At 35.3% G+C, this 22,968-nt stretch overlaps 1 pseudogene; it reads left to right on the plus strand.

Annotated features, from left to right (window-relative positions):
* The first annotated feature begins 207 nt into the window (after positions 1 to 207).
* LOC124960110 (olfactory receptor 4A15-like) lies at positions 208 to 16,590 on the plus strand (annotated as a pseudogene).
* The last annotated feature ends 6,378 nt before the right edge of the window (positions 16,591 to 22,968 follow it).

Here is a 22,968-nt window from a genome sequence, read left to right on the forward strand (position 1 = left end):
ACACAATTGACAAGGGAAGGTCTACTGGGCTCCTTGGAAGAGGACCTCAACAGGTGCTCACTGAATGTTCACAGTGTGTTCACCACTGCAGAAGACAGAAAGATGAAGGTGTGCTCCATGACAGAGGGGATTCACTTCCTGTTCAGTTCCATGGCAGGTGCTGTTCTCTGAACTCTCACCTCTGAAATAAGCCTCATGGGAGAGTGAATGGGACAGAAGAACAATGTCACAGAATTCGTCCTCCTGGGTCTCACCCAGGATCCTGATGGACAGAAAGCATTATTTGTCTTGTTTTTACCCATCTACATTGTGACAATGGTGGACAACCTGCTCATTGTGGTGACCATCATTGCCAGCCCCTCCTTGGGCTCCCCCATGTACATCTTCCTTGCCTATCTGTCACTCATGGATGCTGTCTTTTCCACTGCTGTCTCACCCAAACTGATTATAGACTTACTCTATGATAAAAAGACAATTTCCTTCCCAGCATGCATGGGCCAGCTCTTCATAGAACACCTGTTTGGGGGTGCTGAGGTCTTCCTCCTGGTGGTGATGGCCTGTGACCGCTATGTGGCCATCTGTAAGCCACTGCACTACTTGAGCATCATGAATCAACAGGTTTGCCTCCTTCCGTTGGTGGTGGCCTGGGCGGGAGGTTTTGTACATTCTATGATTCAACTGTTTTTTTTCTTCCTGTCTCCCCTTCTGTGGTCCCAATGTCATTGACCACTTCATCTGTGATGTGTACCCATTACTGTACCTTGCGTGCACTGACACCACCTTTATAGGCCTCACCATGGTTACCAGAGGTGGAGCAATCTGCATGGTGGTGTTTGTGCTTCTCCTAATCTCTTATGGAATCATCCTGAACTCTCTTAAAGCTCATAGTCTGGAGGTGAGGAGCAAAGCCCTGTCTACCTGCAGCTCCCCATCACAGTGGTTGTCCTCATTTTTGTTCCCTGTATTTTTATGTATGTTAGACCTGTTTCCAACTTTCTCATTGATAAATCTATGATTGTAGTTTATACCATTGTTACTCCCATGTTGAATCCTTTAATATATCCTTTAAGAAATACAGAGGTGCAAAATGCTATGAAAAAAACTGTGGCATAAGAAGTTAACTACAGATAGAATAAGAATGCTCCCATGCTTAACACGTTACTAATTCTAAAGTAACAAACAGGCAGTAAATTCTCACAAAGTATCATGTTAGCTCAATGGAATCTCTATGGATGTTTCTCTTTATTTTTACAAAACCATCAAAAAAGCAGAATATATCATCCTTTGAATTAGAATCAAACTAATAAAGAATTTCTGGAAGATGAATAAAAGGCACAGGTTTTTGTCCTATTACAAGGAAAGATAAAACTAAGCTCTGTTACTCTCTCAGCATAGCAAATTTACGTACCTGCACTATGCACATTGTTTTAGGATCACATCTGGTCCTCAGGTCAACCTCTGTGCATTTCAGCTCTGGGTATTTGGATGGCAGATGATGTTGTGTTTAACTGAACACACCACAGTGAGCAGGTTCAACAGATACTTGGGGTTGATGATGAAAGTAGATTCTAGTTCTTGACTAGAGGATAGATAATTAATTTCTGAGATCTATACCAAGTCAAGATGTAAACATTCTTATGATGGTTCACGAGTTGTTAACATGTGACATTTTGCCATTTTTTAAAAATAATAGACACTTCTTATTTTTTCTTCATAATGCCAAAGTATTAGTAAAGGTATGTATTATTTTTCATAAGAAGCATGTTTCCATAGCATTGTATTCAACATCAATATTTCACTTAAATACTTTAGAAGAATTTACTCTCATAAAATCAAACCTGTTTTTCAATTTTATGGAAAAACAAAACAAAGCAAAAACAACCACCCAGTTTTTCTGTCTGTAGCCGTCTTAGAATATCACAAACCATGAAGTTTGAGAGAATTATTTTCTTTTCTTTGTTTTTGTTTTTGTGTTTTTGGTTCTAGGGATTGAACCCAGGGGTGCTTTGCCAATGACACACATCCCCAACTCTTTTTAAAATATTTTATTTAGAGATAGGGTCTTGCTAAGTTGCTTAGGGCCTTGCTAAGTTACTGCGGCTCTTTGAACTGTTGATCCTCCTGTGCAGCCTCCCAAACCACTGGGATTAAAGGCACGTGCCATCATGCCTGGCTGATAGAATTGTTTTCATTGCAATGTGGGAATCTCCTCTGTGCTTCATAAGTTTTCTTTTTTGAAATAAATTTTTGTTGCATTTTGAAGACCTGCCACCTGGTGATATGGTTACATACAGATAATAAAAAGGTTACTGAAATAAAGCAAATTAACATATTCATCATCTCACAGAGTTACCTATATTCTTTGCCTTTGTCAAAAGTATAGCTAAAATCTATTCATTTATTGCAAATCTCAAATATAGTGCAATACCCAATAATGAGCACTAGTCAGAGGATCAGAGGACACAAAGAAGCAGATGCAGTTATAGAGGATTAATGTGTCTATGGTTCTATGCACAACACATTTACTTTTATAACTGAAAATGTATTTTAGAATTTTGATCATTTTTCTTGTACCAGGTATTTAATCCAGGGGCACTTAACCACTGAGCAACATCCCCTTGTATATATTTTATTTAGAGACAGTGTCTCACTAAATTGCTGAGGGCCTTGCTAAATTGCTGAGGCTGGCTTTGATGTTGGGATCCTTCTGCCTCAGTCTCCTGAGCGACTGGGAGTACAGGCTTGTACCATCATGCCTGGCTAGAAATTTTATAATTTAAAATGTTATAATTTTCATGTATATACAATAAGTTATTTACGTTTTGGAGCTTCTTACCTAGAGTAGTGGAACCATCACTGAAACTACCTGTGCATGTCTTAATGCTACCATTCCTCTCTCTCCACCCCAGAACAAATTCCCATGGTAAACATTTTGATAGTCATAATTAAAAAATAGTTTAGCTACAAATGTACTAGAACTCACCATCTAGATTTTCTTATTACTTACCTTTATTATAATTGCATTACATAGCAACAGTGGTCTGAATTTTATTTTGATCCACCATGTTAACTTTCTAAGATTTGGTCATGCCATAGTCTCATCCCTTCTCCTGTTGAGTATTACTCCTTCTGTGAATATGTAACAGATTACGTATGCATTCAGTCATCGTTCACCTGGGGTGTCTCCTGTCTTTATATTGCACATAGTCTTGCTGTGCATGTCCTGACATAAATTGGTTTGTGTCAGGTAGAATATGTAGACCTTTACTTTTTCAGGTAATCATGTTTCCCCCCATGCTGTTCTACATGCTGGGCCCTCACTGTCAGTGTTTAGCAGTTCCATTGTTCTGCATCCTAAATCAAAACCTGACTTCATGACATGGTTAATGTTTTTGTGAATGTCCTCAGTACAAGGCTGAGTTCGTGTTTCCCATTTTCCTGATTGCTACCAAAGTTGCCATATTTTAACATGTCTTTCAGGTGTTCATTTTTCTATGAAATGTGTTTTTATGACTTTTTCCAACTTTTATGTATATTGTTTTCCCATTATTAAAGTACTGCAGTTCTTTAGGTGTCATGTGTACTAATTCTTTATTTATTTATTTTTTTTTTGTAATACTGAGGCTTCTCTACTTGTGTGTTTTCATTTTTACACTTTTTCATTTCATTTGATGAATCAGATTTCTTAATTTGGTATCTATTTATTTATTGGCACTGGGGATTGAACCCAAGGACACTTAACCATTGAGCCAATCCCCATCCCTTTTTATTTTTTATTTTGAGAGAGGAACTTTCTAAGTTGCTGAGGCTGGCTTTGAACTTGCGATCCTCCTATCTCAGCCTCGCGAATTGCTGGTATTACAGGCTTGCGCCACAGTGCCTGACTCTTTATATATTTAGTAAATTCAGAAAACTGCACATATTAGTGATGTATGCATGTTGCTTTGAAACATGTTTACATTATGTGGTGGTTAAATTGAGCTAGTTTAGATATGAATTACCTCACATAGCTTGTTTTTGTAGTAAGAATACATGCAGCCTCTTCTTTGAGTTATTTCAGGAACACAATAATCCACTGTTATTAACTACAGAGAGCATGCTGCCCAGTGGATCTCTGGAACATGCTCCTTATTCCTGAAATGTCATGTTCTTTGACCGCACACTCATTTCAGCCCTGGCAACCACCTGTTCTACTCCCCTCACCACTTTTTAAAAATTTCCACATCTAAGTGACGTCATGTGGTCTCTTCACTATTGTGGGCATATAATTTTTTGAACATGTTTGTGATTTTGTATTATATGTCTAATTTTTGAGTCATCTAGAGTTTATACTGATATAAGGAGTTTAATTAGGGATTGGATTTCAATTACTTTATCTAGGTGAATATTTTATATATGCATAATTATTTCTTTCACTGTTTTGTTTTGAAATTGTAACTGTATTGTATTCTAACATCTTGCATGTGTTTGGATACAATTCAGGATTCCATTCTCTTCCACTGATGTATAAATACATCACATATGTATATCTTCTGATATAAACTATACTTTGACATTTGGTAAGTCCAATAATCCTCATTTTCCCTCATCATAATTATGACTATTCTTGCATATTTGTTTTAAATGAAATTAAAATTTTCTATCTAGTAAAAATCTATCAATAGTAGTTACAGTGAAATTTGATTTAGAAAGAATGATTTAGTAATAGTTTATAACTTTAGAGAACTGAGATTCTCCTCCACAAAGAAGGACTTCTCATTTAACAAGTATTCTTTTATAGTTACTAGTCCTTTATATTTTATTGATGTATATCTATGATATTTCTTTTAAATCCATTCTTTTGGAATTTGTCTTTTATGTTAGTTTTGTAATTGGGTCTTCTCTTCTATTTTTTTTTTAGTGTTTGTTGTTTGAGCGTAGGGATTTTTCATTTTCAATACTATACAGCATTCGTAGTGTACAACTCATCCCTTTTAGTCTGTAGTTCTATGAATTTTGACACATAATTATAGTCATGGAACCATCAGGGTAATAATGCCCACTGTTTCATCATCCTAAATTTTTCTCTGTAACCTTTTGGATTCAACATTTCCCTTTCCTCCATGTCCTGGCAACACAGATCTATTTCTGTCTGTGTAGTTTTGCAATTTCCCAGAATGTCATATGTAAATAGCTATGAATGAATCATACAATAGGTGGTCTTGGAATCTGGCTTCTTTCTCACAGTATAACTTATTCATTATACTGGGTATGGTAGACCATTTACTTTTATTGCTGGTTAGTTCTTTCATATTAAAATGTATCTTTTTTTTAACCCTTTTCCAGTTAGAGTTACTTGGGTTGTTTTTAGATTTTGGAATTATGAAAAATTGTGCATATTACATACCTATACATATATATATTTTGTGGATATACATACATAAATATACATGTGTGTGTGTGTATATATATATATATATATATATATATATATATACACATTTTGTTTAAATGTAAATTTTTATTACACTTGGGAAAATACCTAGGAGTTGAAGACCTGGGTTTTTTGGTAAGTGTATGATGTTTAAGTTCATAAGGAACTGCTAAACTATTTTCTGAAGTGCAGACTTTCATTTCCCAGTTAGTAAGAAATAATATTTTCAGGTAAGCTTCTCTCCAACTTTGTCAGAAATTGGTATTGTTAAGGCTTTAAATTGTAGTCATTCTTACTGGTTTGTAGTGATATCTTGTTTTGCTTTTAATTCTCATTTTTAATAACTAAAAATATTGAGCACTTTTTCACATGCTTAATTGTCACTTATGTATCTTCCTAGGTTAAATGTTTCTTTTATTCTTTGCTCATTTTATATTAAGTCATTTACTACTATTGAAAATTGGGAGTTTATCATATATTCTACAAACAAGTCCTTTATTAGCTTTGTGATTTTCACATATCTCTGTGTTGACTTTCATACTCTTAAAAATGTCTGAACAGTAGAATCTGTCTTTTTTGGTAGAGTACAATGTATCATTTTTTCTTTCATTGATCATGGTTTTATTTCCACATTCAGGAAAACATTGCCTAATCTGAGGACATAATATTTTTCTTTCATATTGTCCTTCAAAAGTTTTATAGTTTTAGGTGTAACATTCAAGTCCATTAGCCATTTGGGGTTAACTTGTTTGTGCTGAGGTACTGATCAAAAGTTCACTTTATGCAGATGAATATCCAATTACCTCCCCATCGTTTGTTGAAAGCCTTGTATTTCTTTATTGAATTGTCTGCACTTTTGTCAAAAGTCATCCAATGTGTGGGTCTGCTTCTGGCTATCCTGTCTTATTGATCTATATGTACATCCTTTCTACAATGCACAGTTCATGTTACATGTAGAAATCCCTTGGTGCAAGTCCTTCAACTAAGACCTTTTTCAAACTGACTTTAGCTGTTTTAGTTCTTTTGTCTTTCCATAGAAATTTCTGAAAAAAACTTGCTGCTTTCTACAAAGAATATCAATGGGTTATTTTTTTGAATGACTTTGAAGCTATAGATCAATTAGAGGAGATCTGAGGTCCTGATGAGTCTTCCAATTCATGGCTATGACACATTTCACTGCATATTTTGACTATTTTGATTTCTATCATCAGTATTTTGAGGTGTGAACATACTAGTCCTATAGCAAGTCTGGTCCTCTTCTTTTCAAAAGTTTTTTGAATCCTCATTCAACCTTCTTATTTACTATCAGTCTGTTTAGGCTATTTCATCTGAATTCAGTCCAGGTAGGTATTGTGTTTCTAGCACCATATCCATTTCTTTTTTAATTTTTATTTTAATTGTTGCATTATAATTATATATAATTGTGGGATTACTGTTGCAATTTCATTGATGTTATCTAATTTGTTGGCATATAATATTTTAGAATAATCCCTTCTGATCCTTATAATTTCTGAGGTTTCTACCATAATGTGTCTTCTTTCTATTCTGATTTTATCTATTTGAACTTTACTTTTTTTTTTCATAGTCTAGTTGAGGGTTTTGTCAATTTTGTTTGATTTTATAAAAAAATCAGGCGATCCAAGATGGCGGCCTAGAGGGAGACTGCACCCCCGGTCGCTCCAGAACCCAGGAGTTAAGAAGGGGAGGCATTGAGAGACTCGGACTGAAGTGGAGCCACGGGTGAGTCTGCCCACTGGGTAAAGCTCGGCCCGGGTGGCAGGCCCAGATAGAGGTGGCTTATCGGAGCCGGGCAGGGCAGCTAGAGTCATCCACAGGCAGTCCTGCGCACTCCGGCGATGGGCCCCGCCCACACAGCCAGCTTCTCCAGGTTCTCGGAACGGAACTGGTCCGCTAGTGAGAGCCTGTCTGAACAGAGCACGCTCCGAGTCCCGGAGCTGCTGCAGTGCAGTGTACTCCTGCAAAGAACCAGCGGAGAGCCTCGATCTGCAATCAGCCTCAGGGATAAGGACAGGGCAGCCGGAGACCTCTTCAGGCGGCTCTGCCCACTCCGGCTGCGGGCTCTCTTCACGGGGCGATCCAAGATGGCGGCCTAGAGGGAGACTGCACCCCCGGTCGCTACAGAACCCAGGAGTTAAGAAGGGGAGGCATTGAGAGACTCGGACTGAAGTGGAGCCACGGGTGAGTCTGCCCACTGGGTAAAGCTCAGCCCGGGTGGCAGGCCCAGATAGAGGTGGCTTAGCAGAGCCGGGCAGGGCAGCTTGAGTCTTCCCAAGGTAGTCTTCCACACTCCGGCAGTGGGCTCTTCCCACACGGCCAGCTGCACGGTGCAGGCCCACAGTGAGAGCATTTCCGCACAGAGCCAGTTCCAAAACGTGGAACCAGTAGGGGGCTAGGGGCAGTATTCTTCGAATGAGCTGCTTTATCAGATTCCTCCAAGACATCAGGCTACTGAAGGCTGGGAGGTGATACACTGGAAATCTACTGGGACACTATAAGCCAATAGTGGAAAACTGCAATATCTCAGGGTCCCACTGACAACTGACCATTATGAGAAAACAAGGGAAGAAAATGTCCCAAACAAACCTAGATACTACATCAATAAAACCCAATGACAGCGGAGCAGAAGAAATGTCAGAAAGGGAGTTCAGAATGTACGTAATTAAAACGATCAGGGAAGCTAATGAGGAGATGAAAGAGCAAATGCAGGCATTGAAAGAGGAGATGAAAGAGCAAATGCAGGCATTAAATGATCGCACCAATCAACAGTTAAAAGACCAAATACGGGAAGCAAGAGATCATTTCAATAAAGAGTTAGAGATACTGAAAAAAAACCAAACTGAAATCCTTGAAATGAAGGAAACAATAAACCAAGTTAAAAACTCCATAGAAAGCATAACCAATAGGATAGAACACCTGGAAGACAGAACCTCAGACATTGAAGACAAAATATTTAACCTTGAAAACAAAGTGGAACAAACAGAGAAGATGGTAAGAAATCATGAACAGAATCTCCAAGAACTATGGGATATCATGAAAAGGCCAAATTTGAGAATTATTGGGATTGAGGAAGGCTTAGAGAAACAAACCAAAGGAATGAACAATCTATTCAATGAAATAATAACAGAAAATTTCCCAAATCTGAAGAACGAAATGGAAAACCAAGTACAAGAGGCTTATAGAACTCCAAACATACAAAATTACAACAGACCCACACCAAGGCACATTATTATGAAAATACCTAACATACAAAATAAAGACAGAATTTTAAAGGCCGCGAGAGAAAAGAATCAAATTACATTCAGAGGGAAACCAATAAGAATATCAGCAGATTTTTCAATCCAGACCCTAAAAGCTAGAAGGGCCTGGAACAACATATACCAAGCCCTGAAAGAAAATGGATGCCAACCAAGAATCTTATACCCAGCAAAACTTACCTTCAAATTTGACGATGAAATAAGATCCTTCCATGATAAACAAAAGCTAAAGGAATTTACAAAAAGAAAGCCAGCATTACAGAACATTCTCAGCAAAATATTCCATGAGGAAGAGATGAAAAACAATGATGCAAATCAGCAACAGGAGGTGCTAGCCTAAAGGAATAGCCAAATAAAGGAGAAACCAAATCATGTCAAAAACAAATATGAGTCAATTGACTGGGAATACAAATCATATCACAATAATAACCCTGAAAGTTAATGGCCTGAATTCATCAATCAAAAGACACAGACTGGCAGATTGGATTAAAAAGAAAAATCCAACAATATGCTGCCTGCAAGAGACACATCTCATAGAAAGAGACACCCATAGACTAAAGGTGAAAGGATGGGGAAAAACATACCATGCACACGGACACAGCAAAAAAGCTGGAGTATCCATCCTCATCTCAGATAATGTGGACTTCAAACCAAAACTAGTCAGAAGGGATAAAGAAGGACATTACATGCTGCTTAAGGGAAGCATAAATCAGCAAGACATAACAATCATAAATATCTATGCCCCGAACATTGGCTCATCCACGTACGTCAAACAAATCCTTCTCAATTCCAGAAATCAAATAGACCACAACACAATAATACTAGGCGATTTTAACACACCTCTCTCACCACTGGATAGATCGTCCAAACAAAAATTCAATAAAGAAACTATAGATCTCAACAACACAATCAGCAATTTAGACTTAACGGACATATATAGAATATACCATCCAACAAAGAATGAATACACTTTCTTCTCAGCAGCACATGGATCCTTCTCTAAAATAGACCATATTTTATGCCACAAAGCTACTGTTAGTAAATACAAGAAGATAGAGATACTACCTTGTACTCTATCAGATCATAATGGATTGAAATTAGAAATAAATGACAGAATAAAAAACAGAAACTTCTCCAATACCTGGAGACTAAATAATACACTATTATATGATGAATGGATAACAGAAGACATCAGGAGGGAAATAAAAAAATTCTTAGAAGTAAACGAGAACAAAGACACATCATATCAAAATCTCTGGGACACTATGAAAGCAGTACTTAGAGGAAGATTTATTTCATGGGGTGCATTCAAAAAAAGAAGTAGAAATCAACAAATAAACGAGTTAACACTACAGCTCAAAGCACTAGAAAAAGAAGAGCAGACCAATACCAAAAGTAGTAGAAGACAGGAAATAGTTAAAATCAGAGCCGAAATCAACGAAATCGAAACAAAAGAAACAATCGGAAAAATTAATAAAATAAATAGTTGGTTCTTTGAAAAAATAAATAAAATTGATAAACCCTTAGCCACACTAACAAAGAGAAAGAGGGAGAAAACTCAAATTACTAAAATTCGGAATGAACAAGGAAACATCACAACAGACACGAGTGAAATACAAAACATAATTAGAAGCTATTTCGAAAATCTATACTCCAACAAAACAGAAAACCTTGAAGACATCAACAAATTTCTAGAGACATATGAACTACCTAAACTGAACGAGGAGGACATACACAACTTAAATAAACCAATTTCAAGCAATGAAATAGAAGAGGTCATCAAAAGCCTACCAACAAAGAAAAGTCCAGGACCAGATGGGTTCTCAGCCGAGTTCTATAAAACCTTTAAAGAAGAGCTCATTCCAATACTCCTCAAACTATTCCATGAAATAGAAGAGGAGGGAACCCTACCAAACTCGTTCTATGAAGCCAATATCACCCTGATACCTAAACCAGACAGAGACACATCAAGGAAAGAAAATTTCAGACCAATATCCTTAATGAACATCGATGCAAAAATTCTCAACAAAATTTTAGCAAATCGCATACAATTATATATTAAAAAGATAGTGCACCACGATCAAGTGGGTTTTATCCCAGGGATGCAAGGTTGGTTCAACATTCGGAAATCAATAAATGTCATTCACCATATCAACAGACTTAAAGTTAAGAATCACATGATTATTTCAATAGATGCAGAAAAAGCATTTGATAAAATACAGCATCCCTTCATGCTCAAAACACTAGAAAAAATTGGGGTAATGGGAACATTCCTAAACATTATAAAGGCCATCTACGCTAAGCCCATGGCTAATATCATTCTAAATGGTGAAAAACTGAAAGCGTTCCCCCTAAAAACTGGAACAAGGCAGGGATGCCCTCTTTCACCGCTTCTATTCAACATCGTCCTTGAGACTCTAGCCAGAGCAATCAGACAAACCAAAGAAATTAAAGGGATACGAATAGGAAAAGAAGAACTCAAACTATCCCTGTTCGCTGATGACATGATTATATATTTAGAGGAACCTGGAAATTCCACCAGAAAACTTTTAGAACTCATAAGTGAATTCAGTAAAGTAGCAGGGTACAAGATCAATGCTCATAAATCCAATGCATTTTTATACATAAGTGATGAATCTTCAGAAAGAGAAATTAGGAAAACTACTCCATTCACAATAGCATCGAAAAAAATAAAATACTTGGGAATCAATCTCACAAAAGAGGTGAAAGACCTCTACAATGAGAACTACAGAACACTAAAGAAAGAAATTCAAGAAAACCTTAGAAGATGGAAAGATCTCCCATGTTCCTGGATAGGCAGAATTAATATCGTCAAAATGGCTATAGTACCTAAAGTTCTATACAGATTCAATGCAATTCCAATTAAAATCCCAATGATGTACCTCGCAGAAATAGAGCAAGCAATTATGAAATTCATCTGGAAGAATAAAAAACCTAGAATAGCTAAAGCAATCCTCAGTAGCAAGAGCGAAGCAGGGGGTATTGCAATACCAGATCTTCAACTCTACTACAAAGCAATAGTAACAAAAACGGCATGGTATTGGTACCAAAATAGACAGGTAGATCAATGGTACAGAATAGAGGACATGGACACAAACCCAAATAAATACAATTTTCTCATACTAGACAAAGGTTCCAACAATATGCAATGGAGAAAAGATAGCCTCTTCAACAAATGGTGCTGGGAAAACTGGAAAACTATATGCAATAGAATGAAACTAAACCCCTATCTCTCACCCTACACAAAACTCAACTCAAAATGGATCAAGGACCTCGGAATCAGACCAGAGACCCTGCATCTTATAGAAGAAAAAGTAGGTCCAAATCTTCAACTTGTTGGCTCAGGATCAGATTTCCTTAACAGGACTCCCATAGCACAAGAAATAAAAGCAAGAATAAACAACTGGGATAGATTCAAACTAAAAAGCTTTCTCTCAGCAAAGGAAACTATCAGAAATGTGAAGAGAGAGCCTACAGAGTGGGAGAATATCTTTGCCAACCATACCTCAGATAGAGCGCTAATTTCCAGAATCTATAAAGAACTCAAAAAACTCTACACGAAGAATACAAATAATCCAATCAACAAATGGGCTAAGGAAATGAACAGACACTTCACAGAAGAAGATGTACAAGTAATCACCAGATACATGAAAAAATGTTCAACATCCCTAGTAATAAGGGAAATGCAAATCAAAACCACCCTAAGATTTCATCTCACCCCAATTAGAATGGCGATTATCAAGAATACAAGCAACAATAGGTGTTGGCGAGGATGTGGTGAAAAAGGAACACTCATACATTGCTGGTGGGGTTGCAAATTAGTGCAACCACTCTGGAAAGCAGTGTGGAGATTCCTCAGAAAGCTTGGAATGGAAACACCATTTGACCCAGCTATCCCACTCCTTGGCCTATACCCAAAGGACTTAAAATCAGCATACTACAGAGATACAGCCACATCAATGTTCATTGCTGCTCAATTCACCATAGCCAGATTGTGGAACCAACCTAGATGCCCTTCAGTTGATGAATGGATAAAGAAACTGTGGCATATTTATACAATGGAATATTACTCCGCAATGAAGAATGATAAAATTATGGCATTTGTAGGCAAATGGTCGAAATTGGAGAATATCATGCTAAGTGAGATAAGCCAATCTCAAAAAACTAAAGGACAAATGATCTCGCTGATAAGCGGATGAGAACATATAATGGGGGGCGGGAGGGGCTAGCATTAGGTTTAGGGTTAGGTTTAGAGTTAGGCTAAGGAGAGCAGTAAGAATGAAGGAAAGAAGGACTGTGTAGAGGGAAAAGAGGGGTGGGAGGGGCGGGGAGGGGTGGGAGGGGTGGGGGGGAGGGGAAAAATATAATAAACATCATTACCCTATGTAAACGTAAAAAAAATAAATAAATTAAAAAAAAAAATCAAATTTTTACTTTATCAATTTTCCTATTATTTTAAAATTCACTATTTGATCTACCACTGTTCTAATCTTTATTTCATTTCTTCTGCTTCTGTATGATTTGTTCTTTTTGTAATTTCTTTTTCTCCTTTTCCTCCTCCTCCTCCTTTTCTTCTCTTTCTCCTTTTTTGTCTTTATCTTTCTCTTCTTCTTCTGTAGAATTTTATTGTAATAAGCATCCCTATTAGAATTGTTTTCCCCTTATTCCATATATCTGGTAAGCGATGAATACCAAAACATTTTTCTTAAAACAAGAACTGATAAAACTTAATGGCAAGAAGAAAAAAATCCATCAAACAACAAAAACAAAAAGGTGGGAGGAAGAGAATAGGAAAAAAATGAGAGGAAAAGGAAACTATATCCACAGGTATTTTCAAAAGAAAACATAAATGACCAGTGGGTATATGAAACAGAGGTCAATGTCAGCATTATCAAAGGAAATCAAACTCAAAACTGAAAGGAAATATCATCTCACATCCATCAAAATAGTTATTATCAAAAAGAAAATAAAGCAAATATTGGTGAGAATGTGGATAAAAGAAATCCTCACGCAATGTGATCGAAAATCATTCAATCATTGTGGAAAATAGTATGGAATTTCCTGAGAAAATTAAAAATAGAACTAATATATCCTCCAGCAATCCTCCTTCCAGATATTTATTCAAAGGAAACAAAACATGGAAAACATGGATGCCAAAGAGATCTGCAATTCCGTGATCATTGCAACATTATTCACAATAATCTGCATATGAAAACACCAGCATGTTCACTGCTAAATAAATGGATACAGAAATATATAATATACATACATGTCATGTAATTTAACCTCAAATTGTGAAGATACTTTGTCATTTGTGACAACACATGTGTACACAGTGGACATTATGCAAGTCAGAGACAGAAAAACATCTAATGTCGATCTAACTTAAATGTAGAATATAAAATGCCAAACACATAAAAGCAGAGAGCAGATTGCTATTGTTGGGTCCAGAGAGTGAAAGAAGATCAGAAAGGCTCTAAGGAAGCCTTGGTGCTTTGTAGGTTGTGGTAAAGGCTACAGAGTTCCAGTGCATGAGATAAATAATATACAGCATGGTAGCTACAGTTAGCAAGATTGTATTGTATACTTAAAATTTCCTAAAAGGATAGATTTTTAGTGTTCTAACCACAAAAATAAGTGAAAGAAAATAATAACTCTCTGAGGTGATTAGCTTAGTTGTGGTGATCTTTTCACAATGTATACAAATATCAAAAAATCTAGTTGTATACTTGAAGTATATGTGATTCCTGTTTGCCAATTATACATCAAAAGAGTTGAAAATTTAAAAACAGAAAAAAATACCAATGGTACTAGTTAAAATATGACTAATATCCAGTGCAGATTAACATTTCTTCACAGATTTTTATAATTATAAAATATATTCCAGTGATATTTACACTTAGATTATTTTTTAATTTATAGTTGCATCTGAATTACATAGAATGGTGAGTTTTGTTGTGGTGTATTTGCACAAACATAAAAGCAAAATGGGTCAATTTTACTCCCCAATTCCCCCAAACCTCTTCTGTCCTCCCACCAACCTCCTCTCTCTCTCCCCACTCTCTCCCTGGACTTTAATGGTGGTCACTCTTCTACCTGCAGTTAGATTATTGTGTTTCAAAGTCACTTGGGTTGCTGAATTTGTAAATGATTGGGGAAAATTTAGTTATGTATTTTTATCACTAACTAGTTCCTTATTATCAGATATATGTTCTATATGAGGTAAGTACTTTGAAATATTTATCAATGGGTGATATGTCCCAATATATTTTGGTGAAGATTCTTTGAACACAGGGAGATATTTAGAGTCATCTTACACCTGTTTCCTCATTCCCGGATCCTGTACTAATACACGTTTTAACAATTGGCTCAATTGAAACTACGTGATAAATGTGAATTTTTTCTTGGGGGTGAACCCTGCTTCATCTGCACTCGAATGGGTTTTTCAGTGACTTGTTCTGAAATCAGTTTCCCTCACCTTCTGATTGTGGGTTCAGAGGTCAACTGAAAACCCAGAAGTTAAACTGTATATTCACTGAATTCACCTATTTAGGTCATGATTTTCATAGGAGAGTTTGTATGATTTCATTTCTGTCCACACTAGACTCACTCCTTTTGGTGATTTGACCTCAAGTTGTTCATTTAGGATCTTTCCCCCAGAGATCATGTTTCTGTAAATCTTATTCTGTATAGTTATTATTTTGTGGCATCTCTGGAGATGCAGAGTCTACACTAAGAATTATGTTGAAGGTCCCAATGAATTTAATTAGAGAAAAGTCACCCTTGGAGAGGCTGCTCTTGCATGATTGGACAATATCTGCTGTGGTTCAAATCTAAAGCACTCAGACCTCTGCCCTTACCTCAGAGAGTGCAGTCTACATCAGTATTCACTTGACTGCTTTTTAAATTGAAATGATAAAATAAAAACATGATAAAACAGGGATTAAAATTATTCTTCATTCTTTAGACAACCCAAAAATCAGTTACGCTGTATTAAAACAGACTAGTATCCCTGACAAAATCAAAATGTTTCAAAGGCTACTTCATTATTTCACTTGTATTGGTATAAAACAAAAATAGCAAATATTTATCTTTATATATGTGATTCTCTCTTCCACAAAATTCATCTTTTTTAACCTTTGGGTGCTTATTCAATAATTATTTTTTATTTTGAATAATTTTGCCAACAATGAAGATTTGGGGTTTCTTTGTTCATCACCAATCTTCAGATATCTTGATAAAATGGCATTCTTTTTTAAAAAAATTTTTGGTTGTTTATTTTATTCATTTATTTATATGCAGTGCTAAGAATCAAACCCAGTGCCTCACACATGCAAGGCAAGCACTCTATCACTGAGCCACAATCCTAGCCAATAACAACATGCATGATATTCATTTTAGAAATGGCAACAATTTAAAAATGCAAGACATTTTTTTCTGAAAATATTATGAGTCATATTTCCTGCAAGTATGGGAAGAATTGGTCATGTGGATGCATCTCAAGGTTCACATGTGTTAAAACTTGCCTGCACTGACACCTATGCTATTGCCCTGACAGTGGTCGCCAACCATGGGGCAATCTGTGTGGTCATCTTTGTTCTTTTGCTCATCTCCTATGGTGTCATCCTGCACTCCTTGAAGAATCTCAGTCAGGAGGGGAGGCACAAAGCTTTGTCCACCTGTGGCTCACACATCACTGTGGTGGTCCTCTTCTTCATTCCCTGCATTTTTATGTATGTGAGACCTCCTTCTACCTTACCCATTGATAAATCCTTGACTGTGTTTTACACTTTTATCACCCCTATGTTGAACCCCTTAATCTACACTCTGAGAAATGCAGAGAAAGAAAACGCCATGAAGAAACTGTGGACTGGAAAATGAATGTGAGGTGGCAGAGAAATGTAGACTTATTTTCAATGAGGAGATGCTCCTTTCAGGAAAGCCATGTGTGATTATTTTGTTTTAGTAAGATTTCCCTCAGCTGTAGTATTGTGCATGATGAAAAACTTTCATTATGTGTATTTTCCAACGATCAGCATAGGTTTTAAGATTATCAGAAATTTTTATGGAAAACACATGTTCATTTTGGGGGTTTAAAATAGTTCTCTTGAGACTATAGATTTATGTGCTATAATTGATATTGTAAATTTATTTTACTTATTGAAGATGTTCTCAATTTTTTCTTAAATAAAATTAATCATTTTTCAGAATAGTGCTCATCACAGATTTGAAAGAATAAAATAAGAAATAGTATGTAAATATTTTGTAAATATTTGGTTTATTCCTTCCCTCACTGACACACATGCTAATAGATCATATTAGATTTGAGGTACATACTTTATTTTTGTAAGACACTTCAAATAAAATCTTTTGTTCATATTGACTAGCATATTAAGATTGAAGAGGAATAATACTTCAGTTTTAATGTTCATGGTAAAAAGTAAAGTATATGAAAAGAATATGAATGAACAAATGCAGAAAAACAGTTAAATCTTACTTTCCCATTTGGAAAATCACATGAATTCCTCAGGTGGAGTAGTTGTGTTTGGTGTCATATTTTCATAAGAATAAAAGCACTCCATTAATCTTCCTGGACAGCTAGAATATCTGATGATGCCTCTGCCAGTTTTCAACCTACCCATCTCTTTCTTATATGTTTATAGCCATCAGAAAGAGACCAGGCTCTGCCTTTCATACACAAGGTTATAGTCCTGGAGCTACAAGAATATAATGCAGAGACTGACACTAGACATTTTAGAAAATATTGCCAAAAAAGATGCTAGCAATATATGCTATTTTAATTCTAATCTCTGTATTTTAATTACTTCAAATTATACAAGCTTATGATTTATCCTAAAATTTCAATTCTACATATTTCTAGAAAATATGTGATAATTTGATACAAGCATACAATGTGTAATTAGTATTTCCATTTCCTTAAACTTGAAAAAAATTTTTATTAATATGAGGAATTGTACATATTTATGGGGTACAGTATGATTTTATACAAGCATACAATAAGGTACTTAATGTTCTATCTCCTTGTCAGTTTATGTTTGGAGATTTCAACCTCTTTTATTAATAGAATGCAGATTATTAGGTAATGAAGAGTTCAGACACATTGTTTTATTTGATAGAAATCTCATTTGTGTAATCTTTGTGAACTTTTTTTTTCTGATTTAGGCTTGAAATAAATATGATGCTCCTAATCTGGTAAAAAACATCAAAGAAACTAACTTTTTCAGTTTCCCCTGTTTAGTTTACATTCATAAGGAATTAAGACTTTGGAGAAATAAATGTTTTTTTTCACTGGTAAATAACACTGTATGAGTAATTTGTAGTATCATTTTTATGAACATCTTTATTACATCCTCCATATTTGGATATGCAATTAATTTTCAATTTTTTTGAGTTTTAACGAATGATGAGATAAATATCTTATCTAATTATCTATTTGTGTTCATTTGTCTATAAGTTCCCTGAAGTCAGGAAAAATGACTTCTCTGTTCACTCTGTTCCTTGAACAACATTTGGGACATAAAAACCACTCTATGAACTTTGTCAACTGCTTATTTGCTTGAATCTTTAATCTGTTGGAGCCAAAATTTTCACTGATTAAATTTGATGAACTCTTTCTGTGTTAGATATGCATATGTATATATTCTTCTTTGACATGTGCAATAAATATTTACCTTATTATGTTATCATTGAGTCTTTTCTATACAGATGTTTTTACCTTAATATCTTTTAGTTTTCAGTGCTACTATCAATACACATGAGAAGATTCCATTTCCTGCCAGCAATGTTATAAATTTTAACATCCAATTTTAAAATAACTTCTCAGAAAATTTTGAGTTCTAATCCATGATTTATTTTGTTTGTTATAAGGATATACCTAAACTTTTCCCCTCAAATAGGTAAGATAATCTGTCAATGCAATTTATTCATCATTAATTTATCAGAAATAATTTGAAATTTCTTTTGTTATGTCAACATTTTCCATCTAGAATGTTTAAACCTGGACCATTTCTTTTTTATTTTTATTTTTTAAATTTCTTTTTAATTTTTTTTTAATATTCATCCCTCTATCACTAACACACCATTTCAATGGTCAAAGATTTTTCATGCTTATTTCTTAATATTAGGGCTGTTTTTTTCCAAATACTCACCCTTCCCTTAGTCTTCCTGACAAAGCTCTAGATTATTTTGTAAAGTTTAAAACTTCCAATAAGTTAAATTTAGAACCACAGAACCTTTCATGTTAATTTTGAAGAATGTGGTACATAATAACATCTAATTTTTCCATCCAGAATGATACATCTATTATTAAGCCTTGATCAATAAATCTCAACTGAGTTTTTAATCACAGTCATAGTGTCTACTCATTTGCTTTTTTGTTTTCTCATTTAAAAAGGCATTTTATTTACATTCGATTTCCAGAAAGAACTCAGTAACTTTTACTGCCATGAATTGAAGTATAAATCTATGTATACATATATGTGTCTGGTCACCTGGCAGTCTGTATCTGACTACATGCTTCTGTCTGTGTTTGACCTCATATTAATCTGTATGAGCACACACAGGTGAGTATTCAATGATACTTTGGACCATATCCATCTGAGCACAAGCACCTTTGTATGAACACACATGGTCTATATTTGATAGCATAGATCAGTATATAAAATTTTTTATGGTATTACCATACTTTGAAATCCCACTTTTAAAGATTATTTCATAGTACACAACACAAGGCTCCAGTATTTTGTTACTTAAAAGGATCACCCTTTTATTTTATTTCAAACTTGGTGGGGAGGAGTGTTAATTTGGCTTTCTTCTGTTTCAAGTGGCAAAGACTTAAAATGTTCTCTGTTATTGAGCTAGGAAGTGGGTGAATCTAAAAAAAATAAAATAAATTGAAAAGGTCAAATGCATACAGTAGAGAACAAAACAATAAAAATCAGGGTAAAAGGTAAATGTTATAAGGGAGGAAATTGGGAAATGTGTATCTAAGTATGAAAACTACCAAATATGAACAAGTCAAAAGATCTAATGCACAGCTCCAGGATTACAGTTAATAATAGTGTATTATGTTTGTGATTTTTGCTGGATTAGATTATAGTTGATCCAATAACACCATGTTGTTGTACCTTAAATATATATAACAAATTTATCTCAAGCATTACTCTATGTACTTCAGGAGAGTCCACATTTTCCACTTTAATTTTCCCTCAGAACACAATCTGTCCCTGGATTTCTTAATCTACTATTCATTGCAACCTTGATTGCTTTAGCAAATCGTCTAGACCAGATGAAGACTGAGCAGGACTTCCCTTGCTCTCTGAGTGATGTTCTGGGTGAGATAACCATGGGTGAGCTTCCTCCACCTAATGCTGGACCATTGTTCCAGAGACCTCAAGAGTATCATAGATTCAGATCTCAAGATTGTCTAGACAGTACACACACACACACACACACATATGCACACACAAATACATATATACATATGTATATATGTATATACAAATACATATATATATACATATATATATATACATATATGCTGTGTGTGTGGTTTTACATGAAATAGATTCAGATTTTTTTCATGCCTGCTAACCCAACCTCCATTTTGAAACCTATGGCTCAAGAAGTAACTTTAACTTTATGACTTGACTTAATTATAATTAATACGTATTGGTGGTACATATTAATGGAATCCAGTGTGATATTTTCGTACATACACACAATGAGCGCTCATCACAGCTAACCATCCCTCTTCCGTCCCCACCTCCCCAGTCCCCCAGCAGCCTTCCGAGTCTGTAGGAATCACTATTCTACTTTCAGATCTTTTAATTTTTCCCATGCAAGATACTTGTCTTTCTGTGTCTGGCTTATTTTGCGTAATGTGGTGTCCTCCAGTTCCATCGATTTTCCTGTAAGTGACAGAATTTTATTCTTCGTTATGGGTTAATAATACTCCAAAGTGTATATATTGCATATTTTCTTTATCTATTTGTATGTTGATGATTAACTAGGCTGATTCCATATCTTCACTATTGTGAATAGTGCTGAAATAAACATGGGTACCCAGGTGTCTCTTTTACGTTGACTTTATTTCTTTTGAATATATACTCAGGAGTGCTGTAGCTTGATCATATGATAATTTTATTCTTAGGTTTTTCAGGAACCACCATACTGTTTTCCACAGTGGCTCTACTTATTTACATTCTTGCCAACAGTGTATAAGAACTCGTTTTTATTTCAGAATGCTTTTTTCAAAGTCTATAGCTGCCATAGATAGTGGTTTGTCTTCTAGACATGACAAAATCAATTGAAAACCTTCTAGAAAGGATTAAACATTCTAGACACTACTAAGAACATTCACTATTCATGGAGGAGGTCAAAACAACAACATTAACAGGAGTCTGAAAGTGGAGGAAGTAACTGCAGATGAGTTGGAAGTAGTAAGAAAACTAGAATCAGGAGTGAAGTCTGAAGAAGTGAATGACTTGCTGCAATCTCATGATAAAACTTAACAGATGAAACATGGCCACTTAAGAATAAGAGAAAAACAAAGTGATTTCTTAAGATTGATTCTATATCTGGCGAAGATGTTTGGAACATTGCTGAAAATGAAGATGTTTGGAGCATTGCTGGAAGGACAACAAATTATTTAGAAAATTGCATAATTCAACTGGTAAAGCAGTGGCAGGATTGAAGGACACTGACTCCAATTTCAAAAGAAGTTCAACTATGAGTAAACTGCAATCAACAATCAATGCATGCTACAGAGATTTCATGAAACGAAGAGTCACTCAATGTAATCTCCCTGAAGTATGCCTGCATATGTGGTTGTACTGCCCCACTGACCACTTACAAAAGAAGGATTTAGGATTTATTTCTCCAGTTATGACTGCTATTAGTACCCTTCCGATGTAATCCTCCTTGAGGTGTGCACAAGCTGCAGAAACCCACTTCACAAAGGACTCAAATGCTATGCAGAGCAGTCCCATATTACCTCTATTTCAATAATTAGGCTCTGGTGTCACTAGAATGCAACTAGGATATATGGTCTTATTCTAAAAGAATGTAGATTTTTCAATTAAAATTGCACAAGCTAAATGATATATTTGGGTAGGAATTAGAAGAATGTGTGTGGAAATTAACATTAGGTATATTGGAATGGAGAAGGACAAAGTATCAGGCTGCATGGGGGAATGTTCATTAATGTAAGGATAACATCTCACAGAGATACATGGTGCAAAGTGTACATGATAATTCAAACATAATGAGGGGTCTTCTAAGTATCTACATTTCTCAGCCTTTAGTAGGCCATTCCAAAGTTCAATTCATCTTCAAATTTATTCTTCATTATGGATTAATTACTTCAATTACTTCTAGGTGAAGAGACATGTGTTTACACTGTTGAACTCTATGGTTCTGGGTGATTTGCTTTACATGCTAGAGAAAAATTCTGTGGTTAGCAATGATTTGACAAAGATTTTGAAAAATGTTTCTTGTGCACTTCAAAATAATGGGGACCTTTCAGTTATTTATGCACTGTTCTTTTACATCAATGGATCAATTGTGTTAATGATGTTTAAAATTTAAATATCTTTAAGAACATTTATGCATGTCCTTGCATTTATTAAATTGTGGTGAAATCTTGTATTGTTGCTGATTTGTCTATCTCTCCTTTTAGATCAAACAATTAAAAAATATCTTATGAAGCTATGTTTTTGGGTTCATACTGGTTCACAACTGCTGTATCTTCCTGCCACTGACCTTTTGCCATAACAAAAATAAAAACAAATCAACAAAATCTCTCTTTTAAAATGTTTCTCACCTTGAGCTATATTTTATTTTTTTGTCTGATAATTGCATAGAAACAATGTTCTTTTGGTCAGGATGTATGCAGTTTATTCCACTATTTTAACCTTTATTTTTAATTTTGTTATTTAACATGTTTTTCCCCCTAAGGCTCTTGGCCATTGAATTCTGTTTTGTAAGCAGGGGAAATGTGTTTATTAAGGTTTTTATGTAAAATTGACCAAGTATTTTGATATAAATCCATCAGGCTCTTATTTGTTCTGCATTCACTGATGTTACATTTAGTTATTATTAATTTGGATTTATTCCCATGATACCTTTTCATTAATATCAGTTTTTATTCATTTTGGAGTTGGGTGCAGATCCAGGGCTGTGCACCTGCTGAACTTGTGTTCCACCACTGCACTTCATTCCTTCTAGCAGTTCCTTTGT

Source organism: Sciurus carolinensis, chromosome 11 (genome assembly GCF_902686445.1).
Source record: "Sciurus carolinensis chromosome 11, mSciCar1.2, whole genome shotgun sequence".
In the NCBI taxonomy this organism is placed as follows: domain Eukaryota; kingdom Metazoa; phylum Chordata; class Mammalia; order Rodentia; family Sciuridae; genus Sciurus; species Sciurus carolinensis.